Raw genomic sequence first — 14,560 nt, forward strand, 5'->3', positions numbered from 1 at the left:
ACCTCATGTCACCTGTATCCCCACTAACGCTGCCTCTTCCTTGGGGCTTCAGGTTTGTCTCCTTGACTGCAGCCCCTTTGGAGACCTGGGTGCAGGGGATGTGGGGATATAGATATTGAGGCCTGCCTATACTTTAAGAATGTAGGTGTACTCTTGTCACTTAGCTAGTCATAGAGGTACAGAACAAGAATCAAAATCAGTCTGCCTGTTTATAGGCCTTCTCTCACCGTGATAGTTCAAGGTCTTGTTCTTAGGCTAAGGCCTTTGGCTAAGCAGCAAGGGCAGCCACAAGCTGGGAAGCGAGCAGTCATGTCTTCACCAGTCACACTGAAATAAGGCAGTTTGGGGCTGTTAAAAAGGTGATCAGATCTATCACCTCCAGAGAAAGGGAAGAGCCTAGAAGTTTTAAAGAAAATGTAGTTTGATAGCATCCTGTCTGGCAAGAACTCACTTCTCAATAGCTGGGGTGTGAAATCCTCATTTCTGTGTTGTTCTGTCCCTGTCGTCCCCACTTCCCTATTGTTTGTCTGTATAATCTCTGTCTGGTTCTGGGATTGTTTCTGTCTGCTGTATAATTTTGTTGGGTTTAAACCAATTAAGGTGGTGGGATATAATTGGTTAGCTAATCATGTTACAATATGTTAGGATAGGTTAGTTAAATTTCAGTAAAATGATTAATCACATCAGCCACACTATCAGAGGCTCGTTCACCTGCGCATCTACCAATGTGATATATGCCATCATGTGCCAGCAATGCCCCTCTGCCATGTACATTGGCCAAACTGGACAGTCTCTACGTAAAAGAATGAATGGACACAAATCAGACGTCAAGAATTATAACATTCAAAAACCAGTTGGAGAACACTTCAATCTCTCTGGTCACTCGATCACAGACCTAAGAGTGGCTATACTTCAACAAAAAAGCTTCAAAACAGACTCCAACGAGAGACTGCTGAATTGGAATTAATTTGCAAACTGGATACAATTAACTTAGGCTTGAATAGAGACTGGGAATGGATGAGTCATTACACAAAGTAAAACTATTTCCCCATGGTATTTCTCCCTCCCACCCCACCCCCCACTGTTCCTCTGATATTCTTGTTAACTGCTGGAATTAGCCTACCTGCTTGTCACCATGAAAGGTTTTCCTCCTTTCCCCCCCCTGCTGTTGGTGATGGCTTATCTTAAGTGATCACTCTCCTTACAGTGTGTATGATAAACCCATTGTTTCATGTTCTCTGTGTGTGTGTATATAAATCTCTCCTCTGTTTTTTCCACCAAATGCATCCGATGAAGTGAGCTGTAGCTCACGAAAGCTTATGCTCTAATAAATTTGTTAGTCTCTAAGATGCCACAAGTACTCCTTTTCTTTTAGTAAAATGATTGGTTCACGTATAGCTAAACTGAACTCAAATTTTACTATATAGTCTGCAGTCTATCAGGAAGTAAGGGGGGTGGAATTGAAATCCTGTTTTGGTAAAGTGGGGGATGGGAACAGGAACAGGGACACAGGCAAGGCTTTGTGGTGTCAGAGCTGGGAAGGGGGACACTGAGGAAGGAAATTGGAATCATGCTTGCTGGAAGTTCACCCCATTAAACATCAAATTGTTTGCAACTTTGGTCTTCAGGTATTGCTGCTCTCTGTTCAGGCGAGAAGGACCAGGGAATGGGAGGGTAAAGGGATAAACCCTCTAACAGGGCACATCACTGCCCATGCCCACTGACTGGCATCTTGGGGAGGCTTCAGAGATTCCTGCACCCTTCACTGTCTCTTCTTAGGGGGGGTCCCTCTTGTGAGGCACCTGCAGGAAATGAGCCAGATGAGAGTCGTTTTCTGCCCTACTACAAGCAGGCCATGCCTATGCAGCTCTACAGCACTACAGATTTCATAGCATACCTCATAGGAACACGCTGCAAACCCCAGCGAGGTGGGGTAGCTTAGCTACAGAGACATTTGAAATCACCCCCTCTGACCGTTCCCCAATCAGCTTCTGTCTGCTGTGTCACAGAGGTTGCTCCCACTTTCCAACCCCAGACCTCATTTTTCAACCTCTCCCCTGGGTCCATGTCCCTTGACATCCAGGGTTTTTCCAGAGCTCCTTAACATCCCAGACAGCACCCCTGAGCAGCCCTCTACGGAGACATGCACAGACTAGGTGCTGAGCTGACAGACATCTGCATTCCCCAGTCCTCCAGGAGACTGTCTAGAAATGGGAAGAATGACCTTTAGCAATGCTAAACAGCTGCCTTCAAATGCTTCACTCCCCAGACAGACCTTGCCTGCTAGATGAGCCTCATTCTCTATCCCTTTGCCTGGCATTAGAAAAGTCCTTGACATAGCTCCATAACTCAGCATTTCTCTCCTTTTGCCCCATATTAAATCTCATTTATTGACAGATACCAGCCCAGCTACCACACAGTGCTTTTCCTCAGTAGATCTCAAAGCATTTTACAACGGAGGCCAGTAGCTTTATTCCCATGTTACAGATGGGGAAATTGAGGCATGGAGAGATGAGGTAGTAACTTGCCCAAGGTCACTCAGCAGACCAATGGCAGAGCCAACACTAGAACCCAGGTCTGCTGAGTTGCAGTCCACTTCAGTCCTCCAACCATGATGCTACACTGCATTCAGGGCCCGCATCACAATAGTTATTACTATTAGTTGTATTTCAGTAACACACAGAGGCTCCTGATGAGACCAGGACCCCATTATCCAAGGCACTGTACAAACATAGGCTCTGATCCAGGCCATAGAATAGACCTGGTCCCTGCCCTGATGAGCTTTCTGTCTAAGAAATGGGTAATTACGGAGTACCCTCGCCATGGGGAAGTTCCTACATAACCCCAAGCAGTCAGTAGTTGGATTCTGCCCTGAAGCAGGAAGGATTTCAGTCCTTTATACTTTTTCATTCTATCTTCATATAGTTGTAGACTTTCACATTATCCATATAAATAAATATCTAACCCTTTCTGGGCTCCTTCTGGGCTCTTGGCTCAAGAATACATTGTGGCAGAGTTCCACAGGCTCATGATGTGTTGTGTAAACAAGTGTCTTATTAGCTTTAAATATATTGCTTTCGGCATTCTGGTCTCTTCGTTCTTGTAAGTGCCCGACGTACCCACTCTATGATGGCCCCTCTTACTCTCCTAATCTCTAAACTAACCCATCCAGATCGTCTCACTCCTCACTCTCACCAGGCTTCCAGTCATTTTCGCCACCCATCTCCAGAGCCCCTTTCCCCCTGCTTTTTTGTAACAAAGTGACCAGAACAGAGCACAGTCCCCCATGACATTAGACTGGTCAGTTTCACTTCCTACTTATGGTCACTTTCCCTTCCTGGCACTGCTGCCCCTGCATTTGTGTTTCCAGTGAAACCTACAAGGGGAAATTAAAATTCTCCTTCAAAATCCTATTTCCCCCAGGAAAACAGTTCTCCTGTGATTAGGTTTTATGCTCCCACTTCTTGTGTTATAAACACTTGTGGTTGGGTTGAACTTCTCACCGCGGGTCCTTCAATTTTGACATCTCTTGGAAGGCAAGCTGATTCCCACGGCTCCATGTTGTGCGAGTGACTCCCTGTGCTACCACAAGCTGGCACAGACAACACCTGACTGCTTCCCTTATACATGGCAACGATACTTAGCACGGATATAGAGTGCTCAAGAGAGTGGGTGAGCGTCACCGTCCCCATTTTATACAAGGGGAAATTGAGGCACGGAGCAGCTGAGTGACTGGCCCAGTCAGTAGCGGAGCTGGGAAGAGACGCAAGGTCTTCTGGCTCCTAGTTCCCTGCCCTATCCAGGGGACAGAGAAGTCAATACTTCTTTCAGATCAGACATATGGAGGACAAGCAAGGAATAGGAGGATAGATAGACCAATATATAGATAGAGAGGGTATATGGGGATAGATAGATAGATAGATAGATAGATAGATAGATAGATAGATAGATAGATAGATGCATATGGCAGCAAAGGGCCTGCTAGGATGCAAAGGGAAAGCTAGACCCATATCAGGTAGATTCCTGGACTCCTGGGACCATTTCCACCCTTACAATGATTAAGGCCTCTCCTTGCCTGTTGGCCACTAGTCCCCGCACACCACAAGCTGTGCAGCTCAGCTAAATACAAGATGGAACAGATGGTTAAGCATAAGGAGTTAACTCATGTTGCTAAGCATAAGTGTTATGCTTACCCATCTGTTCTCACCTGTATTTAGCTGGGACACTCTGATTATGGTTCCCAGTCCTGAAGAAGAGCTCTGTGTAAGCTTGAAAGCTAGTCACTCTTACCAGCAGAAGTTGGCCCATTAAAAGATAATACCTCACCCGCCTTGTCTTGCTCATAACCAACACTGCTACAACACCACGGCAAACGAGCTCTGGTTATTGGTCATATTACAAGAATTAATCAGATTAATTTGTAGGTTTAGGTTGGATATTAGGAAAATCTTTTAAACTCTAACAAGCCCTGGAACAGGTTACCTAGGGAGGTTGTAAAATCCCCATCACTGGAGGTTTTTAAGAACAGTCTGACCAGGGCTGATCTAGGTTTATTTGGTCCTGCCTCAGGGCAGGGGGTGGATTAGATGACCTCCCAAGGTCCCTTTCAACCCTACGTTTCTATGATGCCATCTCTGTATGGCTCCCCTGCGGTTTGCATAAATCCTGGAGGTGGGGCCAAACCCTGGGATTCAGATCTCAGTTCCAGGTGTGACTACGCACACCCCACAACATTTTGGAGGGTTCAGATTTGGGGTCCTGGTTTGGCCCATTTGAGGCTGAGGCACTAATACTAATGACTGGATCCTGGTTCTCCCTTTCTCATCACCATACTCTCCACAGCGTTCGGTTTTGGATTTCCAGAATTACCCACTGTTTGGGGAGTTAGACTCAGGGGTACCATTTAGCCTTGACATAAAGAGAGATCCCATTTGGATCTGGCTCCTACTGGGGTTCTGAGCACTCCTGGTGTTTGCAGGGGTTGAGTTCTGGGGTTCTGGTAGCACGTATTGCAGAAACCATAACTTTCCAATCTGGAGTTGGGTTCACATTGCCCGTGTCCTATCCCCAAAACTCAGGGGCCGAGATTTGGCATTCGGGGTCACCTGCCATACAAGTCTCTTCCTGCATTTCTGACGCTTTGGGGATTGGCCTTGGAGGGGTGGAAATGGGTGGTGTGAACACCACCCTGGCTCCGCATCAGGAGACGCCTCCCCGGGCATGTCGCATGGTCATTCTCAGGGTAGAAGATTCAGACTCCTCACCGGCACCCAATGGGGCCCCTGCCTACGTTACACCTCTTGTCTCCCAGAGGCTCTATCCTGCGCTCTACAACACAGCTGGACACAGCTTGGTCTCGTCTCATGAGCCTCTCCAAGTCTTCCCCTCACAACTCCCCTAGGCGTGGCACATCCTCCCGGTCCTGTGCACCATACAACCTCCCTCACCTTCAGATCCCTGCCCAGGACTCCTGGGGAGGAGGAGTCAGGAGAAGGCAATGCCTTCCCTCTCTGCCTTGCACCACCACATCGAGCTGCCACCTCTCTGCCTTGCACCACCACACAACTGCCCCTGACATCGAGCTGTCATGTCTCTCCTCTGCATCTCAAAGGTTTTCCTGATCACCCAGGCATCTACTGAAAGGGAGACCCCCAGCCCTAGATCCCAAATCGCAGTGCACACAGCTGGGCACTAAACTGGATCAGCACGTAACAGGGCCTCTCTGTTTCAGCCCTCCCTAACTTCCCCCCCAGCCTTTTGCTGTGCTGTGTGTCCTCATGACTGTGGGTTACTCAGATCAAGGCATCCGACTGTTTTGTTTTTTGGTAAAGAGCCATGTGCCCCTCTCTCTCTGGAGAGCCAATAAATAACCGCGCTAGATCTTTCCCCAGTTCAGTGTGAGCTCTTGGAGCGGTCCATAAATAAGCTGGGCTTGGCTGGCACACAGCCCGGAAGCAGGTGTCAGTGCAGACATTTTCGTGTGGGGCTGGCGGACAGCCTTTTATCATATTTCCTCTCGGAATCTATTGGTCTCCTTTATTTTGGTTCAATCTTCTGCCCCGAACCTGGAGGCATCAGTAGAATTGCCTCTTTGCAGCTTCGATGTCTGCTTTGCATCATTCAGATGATTTAAACAAGTCCCCCAGAGGCAGATCAATAAAGGAGACCTGAAGAGGAAAATAAATAGGCTGCTGCCATGTTTGGCTTCTTTAGGAGGTAGGCAGAAACCCTGAAAGGCTTGTTGTTTTCCCTTGGGCTCGCTTTTTCCCTTGGAAATATCAGACATGTCAAGACTTGACTTCCTGGTGTACTGACTGCACCTTGTCTGAAGGGGGCAGGACAGATGAATTTTTAACACAAGATCTTTTCTCCCACCTGTTGCTCTGCCATTTGAGTTACACAGGTGTGAGCAATAGCAAAGTACAAATAAAACCCACTTTCAGAGAGCGGTTTAGACAGCAAACACTTCCTCTCAGTGTCAATCGGGTTCAGTCTCTGGTGACTGTGCTGTCACAGCCCCACCAGCCCTCTTGCCCACAGAGTCATTTGGGAACTAGATAGGGACAGATCAGCCCCGCATTTCTCTTTGCCGATCACTGTTCGTGTGCAACAGCTTATCAGCTGACCACAATTTTTTTAACTGAGATCTACAGGCCTCTGGGAACTGTGGAGTGGCCTCACATTGGTCTCAAGGCATCACCCAGGCTTACCCAGCAGGTGACCCATCTGCTCTTCTGCTCCCCAGCTGAATGAGACCCCCATCATTTCTGCCTCGTTTAATCCCTGTGCAGTGAGTCTGTGGGAGGAATCAGGTGGGCTAGTGTCCTTTCTCTTTGCCAAGCAATAGTATGTTTAGGCCCAACCAGACCTGGTAGCGCAAAGACTACCAGCTGGGTGGTATTTATATAGATAAGCGAGTGCCATTCCCTCTTGCCTGTGGAGATCTTAGTTTAATTCCGGGGGGTGCAGAACTGGCCCCTACATGAGCTGAGATGGATCCTTTTAAAAAAGGAGCTAAGATCATTACTAGGAAGGCTTGGGAAGAAATCATTAAGGCTCGTTCTCCCTGCTTTGCACCACGTTGATACCCGTGCAAAATGCTACCACTAGTGAGCGAGTGGAGAATTCTGAATTGCACCAGCTTTCACTCCCTGTGTACGGGCATAACATTCCTCCCCAAAGTGCAGGTGAGCAGGGTCCTGAAAGCACCGTTGTGCTCTGAAAAGGGACTGAGGACTTGGCCCTATGTCTGTCGCACCCCTGTGGCAAATGTGGTCAGTTTCCCAGATGGCCAGTATCTCAGGGGCTTAGCTACTCCGGTGAGGGGCAGCCCTGTAAACTCTACGATAGCGTCTCAAACTTGGGAAGCTGGGTTCTGTATGCATCATCAGTGAACAGCGTCAGGCAGCGATGGTAGAGACTGGCAGGAAAAGTTGCTGTCTTGTACACTGAACAAGGGCCTTCATTAGGTTAAGAGAAACAGGGATATCCCCTATGCTCCTGCAGAACTGCCTGGAGCCTCTCCCTCCCCCCCACTTTTCCCCATCACCATCACCACCACCACCTGGCTTCATGGGGTATTATAAGGCAAAACACAGAATCTCCCAACAAAGACTCTGCCAGCCAGATTCTGTCCTCATTTAGAGCCGGGCAAGCCCATGAGGTTCAAATTAGGATTTCACTCACCCCCCTACTGCCTTCAGACCCTAGCAGGGTAGGCTGCGGGGAAGTTGATGTGACTGCGAGAGACGGAGATTTCTAGCTCTGAAAGCTGCCAGATCAGCAGTTCGCCCAGCACACTCAGGAGGCTGAGAGTTTGCATTGGTCTTCGCTAGACGGCTGCTGGATTAATGCAGTGCAAAGGGGGCTGGCACTGCGCTCCCCCAGCGCTGGGGCAGGACGATGAGCCTGGCTCTGCTTCTCAGCACTGCTTTGCATGAAGCCCTCCGCTCCATAACCAGGCCTTTGAAGTGCTTCTCTGATTCTCCGGAATTGCTCCTCCGGGGATCACACACCCATATTAAGCTCTCTAAGATAGAGATCAACAATTTCCTCTCTGCAGAATGGCTGCAATTTATCATTAGCTTTTCCGGATGCCTGCATGTCACATTTCCCACACGGAAAGTCTATGATTTGTCATTCCCTTCCCTTCCTCTCTTCGTAAACTGGGTTAATAGCAGTGAAGTCACCTCCTCCTCCTCCACAGAAATCTCCTCTGGGGACTCTGTAGTCCAGTGAGTAAAACAGGTTCCCATCTGTCTCAGTTCACAGGTGACACGAGTTTGCTGGGTCTCATGCTGGCTAGCTGTTCACACCACAAAGTCATCTCACTTTAACCCTACTTTGGCTGCAAGCTCCTGGGGGCAGGGACCAGCTCTTTGTTACATGTTTGTGCAGCACCTACCACAGTATGGTCCTGACCTCTAGGTGCTACCTGCCTACAAATAAACCATAACTTAATAACAACACAATCACCTGTCTCTGCCCAGGAGGGACCCAGGACTGGAAAAGCCAATGTGTGTGTGGGTGGGTGGGTGGACGGGAGCTGCAGACCGAGCCTGGGGCACAGTAGGGCTTGTGGGCCAGGAGGATTGAGGGGCATCGGCAGAGTTGGAATGGAGGGAGCGGGGGGACTGGGAGGTATTGGCAGAACAAGGGGGTTCCAGCCCCTCACACAGCCATTTCACCTGGAGGCAACTTACCAAACAGCGTGGGTTCCTCTGTGATACTTAGTGTCCATTCAGTCCCTGCTGTCTGGGTGCCCCACAGCCTGCCCTGTGCTCCCTTGGTCCCCAGCAGCCTCCCCCGACCAAATCCTGAGCCATCCATGTCCTCCTGCTGCCTTTGACACAGCCAGTCAAGCTCCAGGAGAACTTGTCCCTCCTTGGATCTCAGGACTCCAGCCCCTCCTGGGCATCCTTCTACGGCTCTGGTTGTTGCATCAGTGTCAACCCACTTCCCAATGCCGCTGTCTCCTGGGGTCCCTCGAGGCATTTGTCCCTGGCCCCCTCCTTTTCCCTCTAGTCTACACCGTCTCTCTGGGTGATCTCATCTGGTCAGATGGCTTTAACTACCATCAGTACCCTACCAATCCATAAAACTACCCCTCCACTTCCGATCTGTCCCCCTCCATCCTCTCATAGACTTTAAGGTTAGAAGGGACCATCATGATCATCTAGTCTGTCCTCCTGCAGGCCACAGAACCTCACCCCGCCCCCCACTCCTAGCCTCTGGCTGAGTAGACCTCTAACCTCTTGGTCAATCTCTGCGACAACTCCTCTGGGATGTTTCATTGGGTATTGTGGCCACTAAGTTCTGATTTCCAGACACGATCCTCCCTTAGCTCCATCCAACCCCCTGGGAGATATCAGGGGAGCTACCCAGAGGTGACTGCTTTGTAAGGCTAGTGCAGGGCCTTTGGCAAATGAGTCCTGCAAGCGCTTCCAAATTGGGGCTAGAAAGGAAGCAGGGGAATGGAGGAGCTAGGGCTGTCAGGCATTCGATGCTCACGCTATGGGTTCCCAGAGACCCAGTGCCCCAAAAGCACATGGCTCCCGGCAGCAGAGCTTATGATGGGCCTTGGTTCCCGCAAACCATGCTGAGTGTCTCCTGAGACGCTGTCTATAAAGGATATTACATCCCAATTAATCGCATTAGGGGCCCTCAAGTTTAATTCGAGCAGCAGTTGTTGCTTAATGAAATGGTATTGACAGACTATTAAAGAGCTATTCCCTTGAGGTTCCATGGCCTGCTGGCGGGTGTATGTCACCGCTCAGCACTAGCCCTCGATAAATGGCTGGGTAATAGTCATCAAGGAGCAATTACTTTCTCCCAAACTCATCACCCTGTTGGCAGCAAACAGGCAAGCGACGGGAGGAAGGCAGGAACCTCTGGCTGGAGCGTTCCCACCCAGAGCTCCTGCTCTCCTCTGCAACCATGACAGATGGCAGACTAAGGGAGAGCAAACAAGATCAGTATTGATGCTCATGGCAGCAATTGTTTCCTCCAAGAGACGTTTTGCCGATGCAGGGCCCCGTCCTGCTGATTGCGATGGGAATTGGGAGAAGCCAGTGGGAAGCGAAGGGGAACAGGCCAGAGAATAGTGCCGGGAGGGCTGGATTGTGGCTTTCCTCTTCCTTCATCAGCATCCTCTGAATGATCCAGCACTCCTAGGGCTCCGAAACCAGGATGGGAACGTCCCAAGGAAGAAGGCCCTTCACCAAGCTCCCTCGCAGGGCGCTGTGGGTAGCTGCTGAGGGGGCCAGCGAACACAGTGACAGTTTCCCTTTCGTGGCGGGTGGCTTTGTCGATGTGCAGGGCTCTGCACTGGGGGGGCCTCATACAGCTGCAGCTGCTACAACAGAACAAGCTGATATGGGTGAAACATGGGTTCTTCTCCCAGCACCGGACTCTCAGGTTTGAGGCGGGATCCAAGAGAAATGCGGCCCGTGTGGGGCTCAGAGAGCTGCTCCAAGCAGTAAGGATAATGTAGCCCAGCCACTGCTCCGATAGGCAAAGGCCACAGGGCAGGGATGGGCCTGATCCAGAAGCCCGGGATGGAAGGGCTATGAACCCACAGCCCAGCTCAGCTCACGAGGCTCTCCCCACCCCAGGGCTCTAGGATCTAAACCCCAAGAAGTGACTTCTTCCTGCTGGGGCAATCCTAAACGCACCTCCATTGCTCCCTGGCAAGCCAAATGGAAGGGGGGAGAGCCCCTGGGGCAGTCTCTGCATGGGGAGAAGGCCTCTAAACTAGTCCCCTGGTGGGACCCCCAAAAGGGCTGGGAAAGTTTGGAGCTGGATCCCAGACTTGACAGTCCTTAACCCTCTCCCTGCCAACTACAAGGCAGGATCCATGCACCATGTCACACAGCCTCTCTCCCCCTGACCCCATCCCTGGTTAGGAAGTTTGGTTTGGTTTCCAGCCTGTCTGGCACCAGTGTGCAGCTTTTATGGTGATCCCAGAAGTGGTCCTCTGCTGCGTACACAGGGAGGATCCTGGGGAGCGGAGGTGTGGGGAAGAGGGGAACGCTTTGCAGGCATTGGTGGCAGTGCTGGGGAACTCAGGGTCACAGCAGCCTGGGCTTTCTCTGGAGGAATCTGCCATGGGCCCAGGCAAGGAGGAGAGAGAAGGATCAGGGTTCTGATGTCCATGCTGCCTGCGATGGATCTGATTCTGCTCCGTGTTCAGTGGCTGGGGGTCATGCCATGCGGTGGGCACGGGCCTTCCATAGGTTCGCACCAACTCTTCCCCCAAGGGCCCCGTGCTGTGGGGAAAGCATCTGAATTTAGAAACAATCCAGGCAGCAGCTCCTCTTGTCGCCTTCCCTCAGTTTCAGGGACATGAAAACAGGGTCTGGGATACTCTCTGCAGGCCTGACCCGGCATGCACCAAAGTCAGGGCAAAGACACCACTAGTGGCTGTGGGCTCAAGCTCTTTGAGAAGAGAAGTGGCTGATTAGCCATGGCTGATAGACTCCTACCAGATGGGAAGGATGCTCCATGATGCCTAGACATCTCAATGGTGGATACACTCAAAATTCCCCATGGTGCAGGCATTGGTTGGGCAGAGCTCTTCGGAACGAGCAAAGGTTGCTTCTCAGGTGGCATTTCAGTGTCTGAATATTTCATCCTCTTTGTGGGCAGGGAGATCACAGGGGAATTAAGGGTATTGATCTGAAGGAATAATTGATTGCCTCTTTCCAACTCAAAGAAGCGCAGCCACTCGAGCCGCGCTCCTTGACATTTGGTGACATTTCCTGAACGTGGCATTTGAGGGGCCGGATACAGATTGTTCACTCACAACCCATTGCAGCTGCTCTGGATTACGGGGTTACTTCTGAGGACACAGCCCCAGCAAGAGACACCAGGACACTGTGGTGTATGGTCTGGGCTCTGGAAGGGGCAGCAGCAGGGGCTTGCATGCTCTAGGGTTAGGGTGCTCCGTCATTTACCACTGTCTAACCAGCTCCTGGCCCAGATGATGAGCTGACTCATCTTGCACATAGAGCTGAAAGCACTTCACATCCTTATGCCCATAGGCACCGACTCTGTGGGTGCTCCATGAGCTAGAGCACCATAGGGGAAAAAAAGTGGGTGCCCAGCACTCAGCAGCCACCCGCCGATCAGCTGTTTGGCGGACCTCACTGATCAGTTCCTCTCCCTCCCCCCAGTGCCTCCCGCCCTCTGCCCATCAGCTGTTTGGTGGTGATGGGAGGCACTGGGGGAGGGAGAGGAGTGGGGGCAGGAAGAGGTGGGAGGGGGCGGAGCCTCACGGAGGGGGTGGACTGGGGTCGGGGCTTCAGGACCAAGCAGGGGTGGAGCACTCGGGGGGAAAGCTGAAAGTCAGCAATTATGCTTATGACCACTTTATAGGTGGAGAAACTGAGACAGAGACGAAGAGACTTGCCCAGTATCACACAATAAGTCAGTGTTGGGGACAGAAACAGCTCCCAGGAGTCCTGACTCCCAGTCTGGTGCCTCATGCACTGGGGAATGTTGCCTCCTTTAAGACAGTCATCCAAATAATAATCATTAGAAACCGGAAGTCGGAAAACAAAGCCGGTCACTGAATGGTGACTTGTTGAATTTGGACAAAGATACAGTCTAAGGTCAGGAGGACTTGTGGCACCTTAAAGACTAACAAATTTATTTGAGCATGAGCTTTTGTGGGCTACAGCTCAGTTCATCGGATGCATAGAATGGAACATATGGTAAGAAGATATATATACATACAGAGAACATGAAAAGGTAGAGTAAGAGGCTAATTAATTAAGATGAGCTATTATCAGCAGGAGAAAAAACTTTTGTAGTGATAATCAAGATGGCCCATTTAGACAGTTGACAAGAAGGTGTGAGATACTTAACATGAGGAAATAGATTCAATATGTGTAATGACCCAGCCACTCCCAGTCTCTATTCAAACCCAAATTAATGGTATCTAGTTTGCATATTAATTCAAACTCAGCAGTTTCTCATTGGAGTCTGTTTTTGAAGCTTTTCTGTTGCAAAATTGCCACCTTTAAGTCTGTTACTGAGTGGCCAGAGAGGTTGAAGTGTTCTCCAACCGGTTTTTGAATGTTATGACCCTGTTAAGGTCCTGACCCCAAGCCCACTGAAACCAGTGGCAAGGCTCCCACTGCCAGATTGGATCATGCCCAAAAGGAGAAGTAGGGATCAGTTAAGGGATTACAGACCCCGGTGGTTATGTCAGTGGGAGGCACAACCTGCTCCACTTTATTTGCTCAGGAATGCCAGGGAAGTTTCTGCTGCTAGTATCAATCTTATTACAGCACAAATCTTGCAGCACTGTGTGTGAGCTAACCATGCTTCGGGGCAATGGCTTTAAAAAAAGCAGGATTCCTGTCATGAAAACAGGAACGGCCATAATGGGTCAGACCAATGCTCCATCCAGCCCAGTGTCCTGTCTTCCAACAGTGGCCGGTGCCAGGTGCAACAGAGGGAATGAACAGAACAGGGCAATTATTGAGTGATCCATCCCCTATCGTCCAGCCCCAGCTTCTGGCATTCAAAGGTTTAGGGACACCCAGTGCATGTTGTTCCATCCCTGACCATCCTGGCTACTAGCCATTGATGGACCTATCCTCCATGAACTTATCCAATTCTTTTTTGAACCTAGTTATATAGTTATAGTTAACCTTTTGGCCTTTACAACATCCGCTGGCAAGGAGTTCCACAGGTTGACTGTGCACTGTGTGAAGAAATATTTCCTTATGTTTATTTTAAACCTGCTGCCTATTAATTTCAATTGGTGACCCCTGGTTCTTATGTTTTATGAAGGGGTAAATAACACTTCCCTATTCACTTTCTCCACACCAGTCATAATTTCATAGACCTCTATCATATCCCCCCTTAGTCGTCTCTTTCCTAAGATAAAAAGTCCCAGTCTTTTTAATCTCTCCTCACATGGAAGCTGTTCCATCCCCCTAATCATTTCTGTTGCCCTTCTCTGTACTTTCCCCAATTCTAATGTATCTTGTTTGAGATGGGGCAACCAGAACTGCACACAATATTCAAGCTGTGGACATACCATGGATTTATATAGAGGCAACATGATATTTTCTATCTTATCATCTGTCCCTTTCCTAATGGTTCCTAATATTCTATTAAGTTGTTTGACTGCCAATGCATATTGAGCCGATGTTTCCAGAGAACTAGCCACGATGAAGCTGAGATTCATAGATTCATAGATACTAAGGTCAGAAGGGACCATTCTGATCATCTAGTCCGACCTCCTGCACAGCGCAGGCCACAGAATCTCACCCACCCACTCCTACGAAAAACCTCACCTATGTCTGAGCTTTTGGATTCCTCAAATCGTGGTTTAAAGACTTCAAGGAGCAGAGAAGCCTCCCTCAAGTGACCCGTGCCCCATGCAACAGAGGAAGGCGAAAAACCTCCAGGGCCTCTCCAATCTGCCCTGGAGGAAAATTCCTTCCCGACCCCAAATATGGCGATCAGCTAAACCCTGAGCATATGGACAAGATTCATAAAATCTTACATAAGATACATAAAATATATATTTTTAGTTCACATGAAA

This window comes from Dermochelys coriacea, chromosome 9 (assembly GCF_009764565.3).
Source record: "Dermochelys coriacea isolate rDerCor1 chromosome 9, rDerCor1.pri.v4, whole genome shotgun sequence".
NCBI classification, from domain to species: Eukaryota; Metazoa; Chordata; order Testudines; family Dermochelyidae; genus Dermochelys; species Dermochelys coriacea.